The 12932-nt window shown below is 51.5% G+C and overlaps 1 long non-coding RNA gene across 3 annotated transcripts; it reads right to left on the minus strand.

Moving 5' to 3' along the window:
- Positions 1-686: 686 nt before the first annotated feature.
- Positions 687-12532, minus strand: LOC122450601. 3 transcript variants are annotated; one of them, XR_006272141.1, is made up of 5 exons: positions 9722-9919; positions 9059-9201; positions 8642-8740; positions 6773-6971; positions 687-1854 (listed from the first exon to the last, which is right to left on the minus strand). It is a non-coding gene; the product is annotated as an uncharacterized LOC122450601 (long non-coding RNA). The 3 variants fall into 3 exon arrangements; XR_006272139.1 differs by lacking the exons at positions 6773-6971; positions 9722-9919 and adding an exon at positions 12368-12532; XR_006272140.1 differs by lacking the exon at positions 6773-6971.
- Positions 12533-12932: the final 400 nt, after the last annotated feature.

A 12932-nucleotide genomic window follows, 5' to 3' on the forward strand; every position in this document is an offset into this window, starting at 1 on the left:
AGTTATAATTTTGGAGACTGGCATTGGAAAATGTATGTGTGCATCTGTATATTTATAGAGATACACTGAGTACAAATCCTTTGCATCTTAACAGAATGCATTCTCATAGTCTTGGTCCTGGGAACCCTGAGGAAGTGCATTAGGCCAGCAAATTTGAGCTGGGATTATCCTGAGAGAAGAAACTGGGGTGGGCTGTCTGAGATAGTGGGGGCATATCGTCCCCCTGTCTTCCAGAACAAGGGAAGCCCTCCACACAGCAGTAGATAGAATGGTCACCTCTTCTGCCATGGGGTCCTGGGGAATATCAGCAGCACAAGAAAGCAGGAGTGTTGTTTCAAGTTGTTTTAAAGGCCTCAAACTATTATCATTCCTTTTTCTCCCAACTTCATGGAATCAGAAGTTTACAGAATGTGGGAGCTGGATAAGAACTTGGTGATCACCCGACCCTTCATTTTTCATTGGTCCCTTGACCAAATTTCTTCATGTTACCTCATCATGCCAGAAACCTCTTTACCTACAGAAATCACCCACAAGTCCCTGTGTATTCAGAGATTTAAACCCCAAACTTGACCATGAATTGGATGGAGAGGATGACTTGGGAAGAGGAGAGAAAAGGACTAAGACATTTGTTTCCACTGGCTATAGTTAGCAACCTCTTTACCAGTTGGATTTTTTAAAGCTTTTTATTAATACTCTGTCATGATTTCACACTTACAGAACAGATGCAGAATTGCTACAAAGAATTCCCATCTACTATTCATCTGGATTCCACACATAGTGATGTTTTACCACACTTGCTTTGGATAGATTTTTTTTTTTCTGAACCATTTAAGTTGCAGATATGATGCCCCTTCATCCCGTCAGTGTGTATTTTCTAAACTTAAGGACAATTTTCTTATCGTAACATAGCACAATAATAATCAAAATTAGGAAATTAGCATTGTAACAATACTATTGGCTAATTTACAGACTTTTTTCAAATTTTTTCTTTATTCTAATGGTGCTCTAAATGGGTGAAGAAAATCCTGGATCGCAGGTTACATTTAGTTGTCGTGATATCTCTTTACAGCCTTGAAGCCTTCCTTCATCTTTCTTGACTTCGGCAGTTTTGATCAATATAGTCCAGTTATTTTATAGAGTTTTCTATTAAATTTTAAGACTACTAAAATTCTATCCTTAGCATGAAAGAGGAATGCTGTGACTTCTTTTTTGAGCTTAATGCTAATGAACCCGGTCACCAGAGGATTCCCATCTCACTGCAAGGAACAAGTAGAATACTTACAAGGTGTTAACCTGGGTCCCAGCTTGGAGAATACGGGTCTAAAAACACCAATCTTTGAGCAGAGCCCCAACCTTTTCGAGAGATGTGTTCCAGAGGGAAGAAGTCATATTGGCTTCTCACAAGACCCAGGATATCGCTCATTTGCAACAACCAGCTAGGGACCTCTTTTTCACTATGGTTGGTTGTCGCAAATGAAGGATTGTTTTGTTTGTTATTCACTCAAACCTAATTAAAACCAAGGTTAGCAGGGCATCTGCCAGCATCCGACGTCTTCCCTCTCGCCTTCCCCATCCCATCACCAGTCGACATGATTCATTGGCTTTTAGTGCATTAGGCAAATTTGCTATAATTGCAGAGAGGGGAAGGAGCAAGGGGCCCATGGCACCGCCCAGGCGCTACACCATGGCCTTCCTGTAAGTCACACAGACTCCAAGAAAGGGGCTTAAATTGCCTTTATTGATTTGTCAGCCTCTAATAGATCATTCCTCACTGAGCAAAGGACAGGACCCTCAAAGACAGCTGTCTCTCCTCCTCCGACCCTCATCATGGCTCTTGTCTCGTGAGAAGGGTGCCTGGCGGGTGGGGGTTAAAGACATATTGGAGAGAATTAAAATGCAGACATCAATCCTCCCAAAGATGCAGCCAAGAGAGGGATCCAGAGAGGCCGGTTTCCACCTCCAACTTGTCTAAACTAGACTTCCTGATCCCAAAATTGTGTGCAGAGAAGTGACCCTCAGGATTCTAATTTCCTTCCCCATGAGTTACGTGTGCTGGGCTCTCATATCCAGCCCTCTTCAGCACATCCTTTCCTGGTGTACCTTGGCAGCAGAAGGAAGTGAGTGTAGCCCTGTTACAGAATCCCACACGGAGGGGCAGCCAGCCAACAGTTGCCTCGCACCAGTCCTTAGCTCACATTATGCATCCAATAAACATCTTTAAAATTTCTTAAAACCTGACTGTGTGCCCAGTACTTACTAGATACTTTGCAAGATGGAGCCTTTGAGCTCAAAACACTTTATAGAGATAGAGATGAAAATAACCAACACACAACGCAATGTGATATGATCCATAGTGGGATTTGTATACCGTGTGCAAAGGAGTGTGAGGCATTGGGAGGGTAGGGATGGAAGGGAGGACAGGCTCAGTCCTCGCCTGTGTCTGGAAGAATGGGTTCACGTGGCAGACAGACAGGGTGTCATCTGCAGTCCACACAGTGTAGCACTCACCCTCGGCATGGCCCTGTCCTATTCAACCTGGCTGTCTGTGTACTGATGCCTCTCCCTCATCCAGACTGTAAACACCACGAGGGCAGGAATATTGTCATATTTTGGAGTGTCTTCCCAGCACCCAGCCAGGTGCTAATCATACAGGAAGTCCTCAGAGAATCCTGAGTGGATAATTATTTCCAGCAGATGGTACAGCTGTGAGCAACACCTGGCCAGCTGCTGAACGGAGGCATCTCAGGGAATTTGAAAGGAGTCTGGTGGGGATGGCAAGTGAAGCTTTGAGGGTCAGAGTAAATGCCAACACCGTATCTCGGGTATTCCTATAATATTAAAATACCCTTACAATTAAAACACTCCGTGACCTCAAACATATTCAGTCATATTTTTTTTCTGATTTCCTAGCAACATTTGCTAGAAAAACTCCCACCATAACAAAATTATTTAGACAGTTTCTTGGAATTCACTGTTCATTCTAACAAAATTCTACCTAGGGTTAAAATACGGCACAAACCTCATTGGTTCTAGATGAGAACACATTTAAGTGTCTACGCCACAGGTGCTCTGCTCTGCCATGAAGGTGGGTCTTCAAGGGAAAAGCCGGAGAAAACAAAAATGAGGGGAAGATGGGGTGGAGAGGAAGGGGAGAGAGGAGGGGGCAGGAAGTGGGGAAAGATGACTGCTTGCAAAGATTTTCTCTGTGTTGGTTCTCGCTTCCTTCAGAGGGCCTTTTGCTGTCAGGAGGCTTGGCTCAGCCTTATGGCTTTTCTTTTCTGCGATCGTTTTTATTTTTTATCACAGGGGCTCACAATCTTGGCCACCACTCAAGCAGGACCTGGAGAAGATCCAAGGGTGGAGGTTCAGAGGACGGGCCCCTTTAGAAGTTATGACTGTGGGCCCAGCGCTCCCTTCCTGCCACCCTGGATACAGGAGGTGCCCAGGTTTTCACAGACCTAGAGGGCCCTGGAGTAGCGAGGGCCTGGGTGGTCAGCTTGTCATGGCTACTTGCATTCAGAGTTGGAGGGCTAAGCAAGACTCTCAAAGAGGAAAGCAGTGTTGACCTCAGGGCCCCCGGTGGAATGGCCAGGAGGCTGTTGGGTGTGGACACAGGGAGACAGCTGGGGGCAAATTCATGAACATTCTTCAGGATTTTCAACTGTCTTTTTTTTTTTTTTCTCCCCCTCCAGCAATGAATAGGGAGAACCCCAGACTGTGGTAAAAATAGCTCACGCTCTTCCTCAAACCTGTCTGGCTTGCATTTGTGGAAGGCTTGGGGGAAAGAGTCACATTTGAAAACAGAATTTATTTTGAGCCAGTGATGCTGACAGGAGCTCAGTTCTGGGGAAAGAAAGCAGCTTCCCAGCATAGAAACCAGCTTCATCTTTTTTTTTCTCTTTTAACTCCTCCCAAAGTTGTGTCTGACTCTTTGCCACCCTGTGGACTGTAGCCCACCAGGCTCCTCCGTCCATGAGTTCTCCGGGCAAGAATACTGGAATGGACTGCCATTACCTCCTCCAGGGGAACTTCCCGACCCCGGGATCGAACCCAGGTCTCCTGTATTGCAGATGGATTCTTTACCAACTGAGACACCAGGGGAGCCCCCAAAGTATTCCTTAATATTTTTGTTATAGTGAACAGCTAGATGTAAGGCAGAATAGTCATGTGTGTTTGTCTCTACAGGGAGCAGTTTTCCCGAGAAGTTTTGAAGAGGCAGAGGTTACGTGGATGCGGTGGCCCTGGACGGGGGCGGCGTAAGCCAGCCCCGTCCCAGCTCTGACCCCGCTGGTGGTACGGATGGACCAGGCACGAGGTGAACCCATCCATCTACCTGGGATTCCTCATTCCTAACTGGGACCTGGGCTGCCCACCAGCCAACCTCGAAGGGTCGTTATGGAGGTGAAATCAGCCCCATCCGGTGTCTGAAGTTGCTTTGTAAACTGGGAAGTGCCCAACACGTATAAGGCTTTGGTGTCAGGAGCTGAAGAAAGCGTCCCGCGGCTCCAAAAGCTGTCAGCGAGTCTAGAAACACTCCCTTGCGCGGGAATGCCACAGGGGTGAGCAGGGAGGAACAGCTGCTAGGCTCTTGTCGGGAGAAAACACCGAGTCATCAACACAAAACACAGAAATAGAACTCTCGGGGAGTCGTGCACCGCCTGTGCCCACAGCCCTGGCAGTTCGCCCGCCCCCCACACCTCCTGGGCCTCACAGAGACGGGCAGGGTACAGGGGAGGAACCAATTTTACAGAGAGGTAAACTGAGGCTGGGATGGGAAAAACCTCCCTTCTGGTCACATGGCCACTCATCTAGACCAGACCAAGCTCTATCTCCCTCATGATGCCCTGACACCAGCAGCCTGACCCATCAGCCTCCAGCCTGGAAAATCATTGCCTGAGCTCTGAAAGTGGGTTCTGCTCCACAGCAGTGAGGCAGCGCCCTGGAAAGAGAGATACACACAGCCCACAGCCTCCTGGCCCTGAGGACCCAGCCTCCTGTCTCACAAGGAGGTGGCCTGTTCCCCCCTCAACAAGGCTGATGAGCATCTTTCTGGTTGTTTGGAACCTGTGAATTGAAATTGAAAACAGCTTCAAATCCCCTTCACTCTTAGAGGGGCCAGGAAAACCCCACTGCCTGGAGCATGTGTAAATCAGAGTGCTGTGAATAGCTTAGGTACCCCGAATCCTTCCCTCTTTCTCAGCAAACCTCTTTGAGGAAGGCCTAGGTTAAGAGCAGTAATAAACCTCAGGTCAGCACATAGGTCACTTGGTGCTCACACACGTCCCCAGAGACACGCGGGGCCCTGCAGAGCCCGCGGCAGCCTGAATTCCTCGTCCTGCCCTCAGCTGGGTCACCACAGGACTGGCCTTCACCGGAGTCCCTTCTCTGCACGACCATGATGTGAATCACTCATTCAGACACACCTCCTGCCCTGAACACGTGCTCCTTCCAGACTACCCAACCACGGGTCACCTGGGGGCGGATGGACTCTGAAGTTTTGTTGGAACACAGACACACCCTTTACTTAACTGTTGACACTGGTTGCTTTTGTGCTCGAAGGAGAGAATTGAATAGTTGCAACAAAGATCGTGTGGCCTGTAAAACCTGAGATATTTACTGTCTGGCCCTGTATTGAAAAAGCTTGTCACTCTCACATTCTGTAATTATCTTACTGAAGTCTAAGGATTGCACTGTGAACTAGGTATTATTATCCCTGACTAGAGACGTAGGAGGATCTGAAGATCAGAAAGTTTTAGTAACTTGCCCAAAGACACACAGCTGTTAACTGGCAGAGTCAGGCACATCTGCTCCAAAGTCCAGGATTTTTCAAACACCCAATTCTGCCAGTTTATGGACATATCCAATCAATGCTCAGGGTGACAGAGGTGTAGTGAAAGGTTTCATCTTCCTGGACTGGGTGAACCAGATTTAGAATCACATTGTTGACTAAGGACAAATTTAGGCCTAGGTCACTGACAGCCTTCCCCTCATCACAAGGAGCCCCTTAAGACCTACCGGGCTGGGGCACTCAGCTTGTAAAATAAACCTGAAACCCAGAAGAGCCAGGCAGGCCTTGAGCAGACCCCCGGCCAGGCCAGCCAGGGTTACCATGACAACAGAGTCATTTCCATTACAAACCCTGCAACAGGCTTCCAGGAGGTGATTAATGTTTGACCTCTGGGGGTGGGAGCTCTGGAGAGGAGGGTGCCATGGCCATATCCCTTCTAGTCTGGTGCAAGGCATAGCTGGGGTACAGGTGCTAAAACATTCCATCGCTTGGCACTCTGAGTCCCGTTAGTCACCCCAAGAAGCAGGCGTCTTATGGAAGTATCTCCCTTCAGCCTTGAGCTGAGGCAGTGAACCTCAGAAACCCAAAGGCAGACGAAGGAAAGCAAGAGAAGCCAAGAAAAGGAGTTTAAGACTGTAAACTGATCAGTTCTTGCTGGATAAATGGCACCCGCTTGCTCATCACAGAAAAGTACAGAAAGAACTCAGCAAGACAAGAAGCAGATTAAGTACTAGGCTGGGAACCCTATCTCCTTGGAGCTCTGAGACTCAGGAGGAGAGGCTGAGCATGGGTGGACCACCAGCCAAGGCAGGGACCCCCGCTGTGAATTTCCAGGGCAGACAACTCAGGGAAGCTGGGATTTCCCCCTGCCCCCTCACCCACCACCCGTGGGTGGGACCAGCTGCCTGCCAGGCGGGGCCACCCGGGTGGACTTTAGCCCTGGACCTCGAGGCGTCTGTTGTGGGTCACTCTGGGATCACTCACTGACAGTTTTTCTCTCTGCTCTGACCGCCCCCGGCGTTGTTTTTGTTTGGCCATTCTGCCGCTGAGTCACTCCCCCTGCAGCCCGGCTGGGGGCGGTCAGGCTCTCGCTGTGTCCTTAAGAGAATCTCAGCATCTGGCCTGTATCAGTTTCATCCTTTTTGCAGAGATAGTGTGACTCTGGGGTTGAAATGGCAGGTTTCTGTGGGAGAGGAAAAAGCAGGCTGCTTTGAAGCAAACCTCAGGAACCAGGCAGGAAATTCACATCATTAATTCCAGGTTCTCCTTTTTCACTTTACTGGAGCCTGCCTCTCATCTGGGGAGGGGCTGCCTCTACAGGCCCTGGCATGGGGTGAGGGCAGGCGGCAATTCTATTCTCAGTGCTTGGCCTCCACCCACACTCCTTGTCCCGACTGGACTACAGCCCTCAGGCCACATGGGTCATTGCTGGATCCTCCTTGTCTCAGCCACAAACGATTCCATGTTCCTGAGCTTTTCTGAGCCACTTGCCAACAGCTGTGAGCAGCAGGCCATGCATTCTGCTTTGTGGGGACCCTCCCCATATGACTGGACATGCCACAGAAGGGTCTTCTGCTCCCACACCCGGCAACGCACCCCAGAACTCTGGAAATTGCTACATTCCCCTCACTGGGAAGAGACACGAGGACTCTAACCTTGGAATCCCCACACTGATCTGGAGGTTCTGCTGTTACCCACGCCCACCTCTGGACTAAGCCTGGAGGGTGCCCAGGGAGGGGAGCGGGTCCTTCCCGGGGCTCTCACCAGGAGCTCTCTCTCCTTCTCCAGCCCGGCAGAGTGCTGGGGTGCGGATGCACTGGCTCTGACCACAGATTGCTCCAAATCTCCTGATTTAGTCCTGGGTTCTCTGCCCTGCTCTGAGGGCTGGGCTTTTGAAACACAGAAAACTAATCTTGCCTTCAGAATTATCACTACTCCCTCCACGCCAAGTTTGCCACCTCCCACAAGGGGGAAGGGGGGAGGATAAAAGAAGTGCCTGGAAAAATATATGAGCCGATATCCCCCAATATTATCCTGCTTCATTTTGTGTGCAGGGGTCTCCTTGGACCTGAAAGCAGAATTTTAAACTCAGTGTGCGGAAGTCAAAGGTCACCCAAGATTTCATCGAGTTCGCACATGACTAATGCTCACCTGGTCCCCTCTGCATTTGTTCGGTCTGTGGCCATCCTGTGGACCACGCCTACTGCCTCCTTCTTATGACACATCAACTGAGACATAGGATTCAGCCCCATACAGGATTAATCAACACGAATGCAGTCCACTCACACTATCTCCTGTGTGTGTGTGTGTGTGTGTGTGTGTCTTCACTGAGAGTTGGCCAGAGATAAAGAAGGGTGTCACTGAGCTCTCGCGCCCTCAAATATACACCAGAACACACTGGGAGCCCTGGCCAAGCCCTCTGCCAGTCACCAGCCTCCAGTCCCCCGGGCACCATGACCGGGTCTCTCGCTGTAACTCCTCTCCGCCACCCTCCTCCTTCCTGCCTTTGAACTGTCCCCAGATCCCCCCAGCTCTTCTCACTCTCACGGGCAAGCCGCCCCTGTCTGCCCTGGGGTGGAAAGCACCCCCTTTCCACCTCCACACCCTGCCCTGTAGCAAGCCTGTGGGTACAGGGCTTGCTTTCTTTGGAAGGATGTCACTGCTGTGAAGCACCATCATTGCCTTTCTTTGCAGAATAAACAAACACAAAGGACCTATTTGGTGTGACTGTCTGAGCCAGGAAGAAGGAAGACTTCGGCTGCCTTCCCCAAGGGGAATTGCTAGGAACATCGCCTAAGGCAGCAAGCCCTCTCTTAGCCACTCTACGCGTGGGCCGTGCTCTTTGAGGCTTACCGAAGCAGGGCTTTAATCTCCGCCTGCCTTTCCCTGCCTTGCAGTTTGTGTCTCTTCTTCCTCTCTTGTCCTCCGGTGTCTCCAGGGAATAGAGATAATCTATATTCGTTTAAGAAGCAAAGGGTTAAGAAAGAAAAGAACATGTGGCAAAATGCGACGTGATAATTTCCGACTCACCCACAGAGCTTTATTTTATTGCCATTTATAATCTGGAAGGGACTGTCTTTATCCACCTCCGAGAATTAGGTGACGCAGGGGACACCGGAGCTCCAGGGAGCAGCCACTGGAGGCACCTGGACGGGCCACAGGCCTCCCTGCTTCTTGCTGTCCCCTGGCTGCTCCCCACTCACCTGGCCCCCATCCCGCCCAGGGCTCCTCTCTCACCCCTTCCCTGCCCTTCCCAGTATGAAGCCTTACCTGCTCGGCACCCTTCTTTCTCCCGGGCGCCCTGTTCTCAGCTGGGAAGCTGATAAACGGCACTCAGGCGATAATGGATGGTAATAAGTTCATGTGTTACCCTCTCCGGGTAGCAGCAACATTTGCATTTTGACAGGGTCTTTCTGGAGGAAAAAAAAAGCGTCCTTAACAACAACATGACTGGAAGTTGGGGCATCTCAGCACCTGCGTCTGGTGGGCCTAAGGGCATATATTTGTGACAAGAGCAGTTTTGATTCCTCCAAACACGCCACTGTTCCACTCAGAGAGCGAGAACAAGGGGGCTCCTTAGGGACTTCTGGGCAAAAGGCCCTGAGACGGAGGCCTGGGGCTCAGAGTGACTCCCATCTCGGAGAGAAGGAAGAGACGTCTCGCACACCCAGACACACAAATTCCCCAAGATAGAAGAGGGGGCGGGCAGAGGGAACCCCAGTAGAAGAGAACTGACATTTCTAGGCCGTGAGGGTGCCTGCCCCCTACACAGAGAGGCTGGCGAAGGCTCCACAGCAGAGGCTGCTTCCAGGGGTAACGTCTCATCAAACAGACTGTTTCCATGGGGCTGCCTGCCAGCCACCGGGGGTGGGGGTTGGTGAAATACTAGGGGAGGTGCAGAGGTCTGGGAACCCGAGCAACAGCTGGGCCCACCTCTGAGCTGGGACAGCCTCCTGACGCTCACAGGGGTTCCGCCTTGGAGCTGGCCACACTCCAGGGTCACCAACGCCAGCTATTCTCAGGGCCTTCAAGCCGGCCACACTGCCTTCCGCGCTCAGGATGGGTTGGCTGTAAACGGCATAGCGCATGGATGCTGTGTCTTAGCCTGGACCCTGCCAACCTCCTTGTGCCTTCTTGCAGGACTGGCTGTCTCAGCCCTGGATGGCATTCCCAGTTGCAGCGAGCTCTCTTCCCACCGCCCTCCCGCGGCCCCGCCTCGATACTTGAGATAACCCAGGCTCCCGGGGCTCAGACACCACCCTGCCCAACCCCAGGCCTCCCTACTCAAGCACATTCCTTTATAGGGAGATCAGAGAAGCAGCTGCCCATGGCAGAGTGGCCCCAGGTGCCAAGCACTTGGCTAGCACACATGGAGCACAGGCCTGATCGCATCGCAAAATAAATTCCACTTTCATAAAAGAACTCTGAGCGCTGCTGGCTGGCCACACTGTCAGGGGCACAGGGACCCCGATCACCACAGAGGAGGCAGGACCTGCCAGGCTGCTGCTGCAGGACAAACCATCCTGTGCCCACGGCCCCCGGGGCACTCAACCCCCCAGGCAGGAAGTTCAGCACCATGAGAGGTCACTAGGGTTCCCGGTATCCCCCACGCCACCCTCGGGAGCTCAGTACAAGTGGACCAACCTGCCTATCCTCTAGATTCTGAGGGAGCCTTGTGATGGGGAAACCTTACTGGGAGCTGAACCCCACTGAGAGAGCCCCAGCTCCATACTCTGCAGACACGAAAATTGCACACAGCTAGGCAGCAAGTTCCCAGCCTTGCCTCTGTCTCATCTTGACCCGAGACTTCTCATGGGCAATGTCTGTGCTCTCTATGGGATACCCTCCGTGCCCAGCAGGGGAGGGATCAGAATTGAATCAGACCGGGTGGTTCCAGAGGAGGGAGTGACACCAACAGGTGAAAATTACAGGTAAGTGATTGTGGCACCATCGAAAGAACTTTCAAACAGACAGCTCTCTCTAAAAATAATGGGCTATCTTGGGAGCTAATGAGATCACTGTCCCTAGAGGTGTTCAAGCAGAGGCTCAAAAGCCACCTACAAAAAATAGAACACTCAGCAATCAAGCACAAGCAGATGGTCGGTGAGCTGACTCCTAATGGTTGTTTAAAGACATAGAGCAGGTAAAAGGCTTCTGATTGGAGGGAAGACTATTGATTCACTATCGTTACCCCACTTAGAATCACCACACTGGGTTGGGAGGGACGGAAAGGTAAATTAACATTTATTGAAAATCCATAATGGAGTGGACACATTATCTTTAATCTTCACCAGTTTGTGAGGTAGGGTTTACTATTCCTGCTTTACAGTGAGGAAAAGAGATTTCAGAGATGCTAAGAACCTTGTTCAAAGTCACACTACATAAACAGACAGCCTGGCGGATGGGAGTCTAGTCCATGGCAGGCGTAAGTCTTAGGCTGCACTATGATGCCCCCAGCCCCTCCCCATTTCTGGAGACGATAATACTGCCTCCGCTCCACACCACCCTACTGGAGTCCCGGACTCCTCTCTGTTTTCATGGAGCGTGGGCTTGTGCCCTGAATTGTCAGACCAGCCAGAATCTTCCGCTAATGCAGACTCCTCCGGCAGGATTTGTGTGTGGCTGGGCCAGGCCCCCACCAGACAGGGCAGATGCTGGCACCGCCATTAAGGAAGCGGCCTAATCCAGGCGTGGCAAGCGGGGCCCGTGAGGGGTTGTCTAGGAGGCTGTGTTCTTTTCACTATTGCTGCTGCAGTGAGAGGTGTGATGCTGGGTGTCAGGGAAGCTGCCACTTTGGCAGTTTACAGGCAAATTGCAGTATTGTTTACAGCAGCCCGAGCATCCCTGGGGGCATCTGAGCCCCAGTCATGCAGCAGCTTCCCCAGCAGAAATCACCAGGGTGAGCAGTGACGTAGGGCTGCGTTTGGTGCTGGAAATGGAAGGACCAGCACAGACTCGGGGAGGCACGGGGGGAGCGAAGGGCCAGCAGGTCACGCTCCAGGCAAGTTACCTTGCTGGCTAAGGTCACGGCTGATGGGAGCATGGCTTTGTGCATTCTCCTGCGCTCCAGTCGGGAGGAATTTAAATGCTGCCTTTCATTGACCCCGCTCTCTCTCCACGCACTTGAACGTCGTGGAGAAACTGAGGCCAGCTAGAGCTGAAAAAGATTCGAGAGTCTTGCGGCAGCTAGTTCTTGTGGATCTTTTTGCTCCCTGCTTCACATAAAGGAAACCCGAGGTGGCAAAGAGAGAGGCTTAGCATTCCCAGAAGGCCCAGAGAAGCAGCCAGACTTGGCAGGTGAGGACAGCAGAGCTCAGGAGAGCCTGCAGGCCCCCAGCCAGGAGACCTGACTTCTCCGGCCCTGCTTCTGTTGGCTTTGACACCTGAGCCTGTGAGCCCTTCCCCTTGTGGAAACTCCCCAGAGGAGACTGTGGCTCCTCCCTCGCCTCCCAGCTCCTGCTTAGCCCCTGCCTGCAGGCTTCCTGCCCAGGGTCATCTCTCAGGGGGCCTGTGTACCTCTCAGGTTCCCCCACCCCCCACCCCAGGCCCCCACGCTCCCTCCCACTCCAGCACACTCACCCTGTCTGTGGTTACTCTTCATGGGAGGTGAAGCCAGAAGTCCTAAAGGAGTCCACGCTTTTGGTATTTGCTGCTGATAAAAGGGTGAAAATCCAGCTAGTGGAAGTCTGCAGGATCATGCCTGACAGCGTCCCAGAGCAGTGACCCGGCAGGGAACGGGTTAGCTCGCTGAGGAAAGGTGCTGACAGCAAGTAGCATTTCATCTGCTCAACAGCTGTTCCTTCTGCTCCCTTGAAGTGTCCTGAAATGGGACATGGACCTGATGCCCTGGCCGAGGCCAGGGACTATTTCCAAGTGAAATTCTACCCTGTGGACAGGAAATGTGTTCATTCATTTGCTAAACTTGTCAGCCTGTAACTGAGCTTCCTAACATGCATTTCCACGCAGCAGGGACAAGGCAGGGGGGTGAGCAAGCCGGTTAGAAGTAGGGACACGAATTCATAATCAGGATTTACCAGATCCTCTTAGAGGGAGTCAGCATTTACGTGGCAATGAGATTATTTACAGAGCTATGAGCAACAGCAATAGCTGGTGAAAACAGAGACTCGGGAAGTCAGAGAAGGGA

The sequence above is a fragment of the Cervus canadensis genome, chromosome 11, assembly GCF_019320065.1.
Source record: "Cervus canadensis isolate Bull #8, Minnesota chromosome 11, ASM1932006v1, whole genome shotgun sequence".
NCBI lineage: Eukaryota > Metazoa > Chordata > Mammalia > Artiodactyla > Cervidae > Cervus > Cervus canadensis.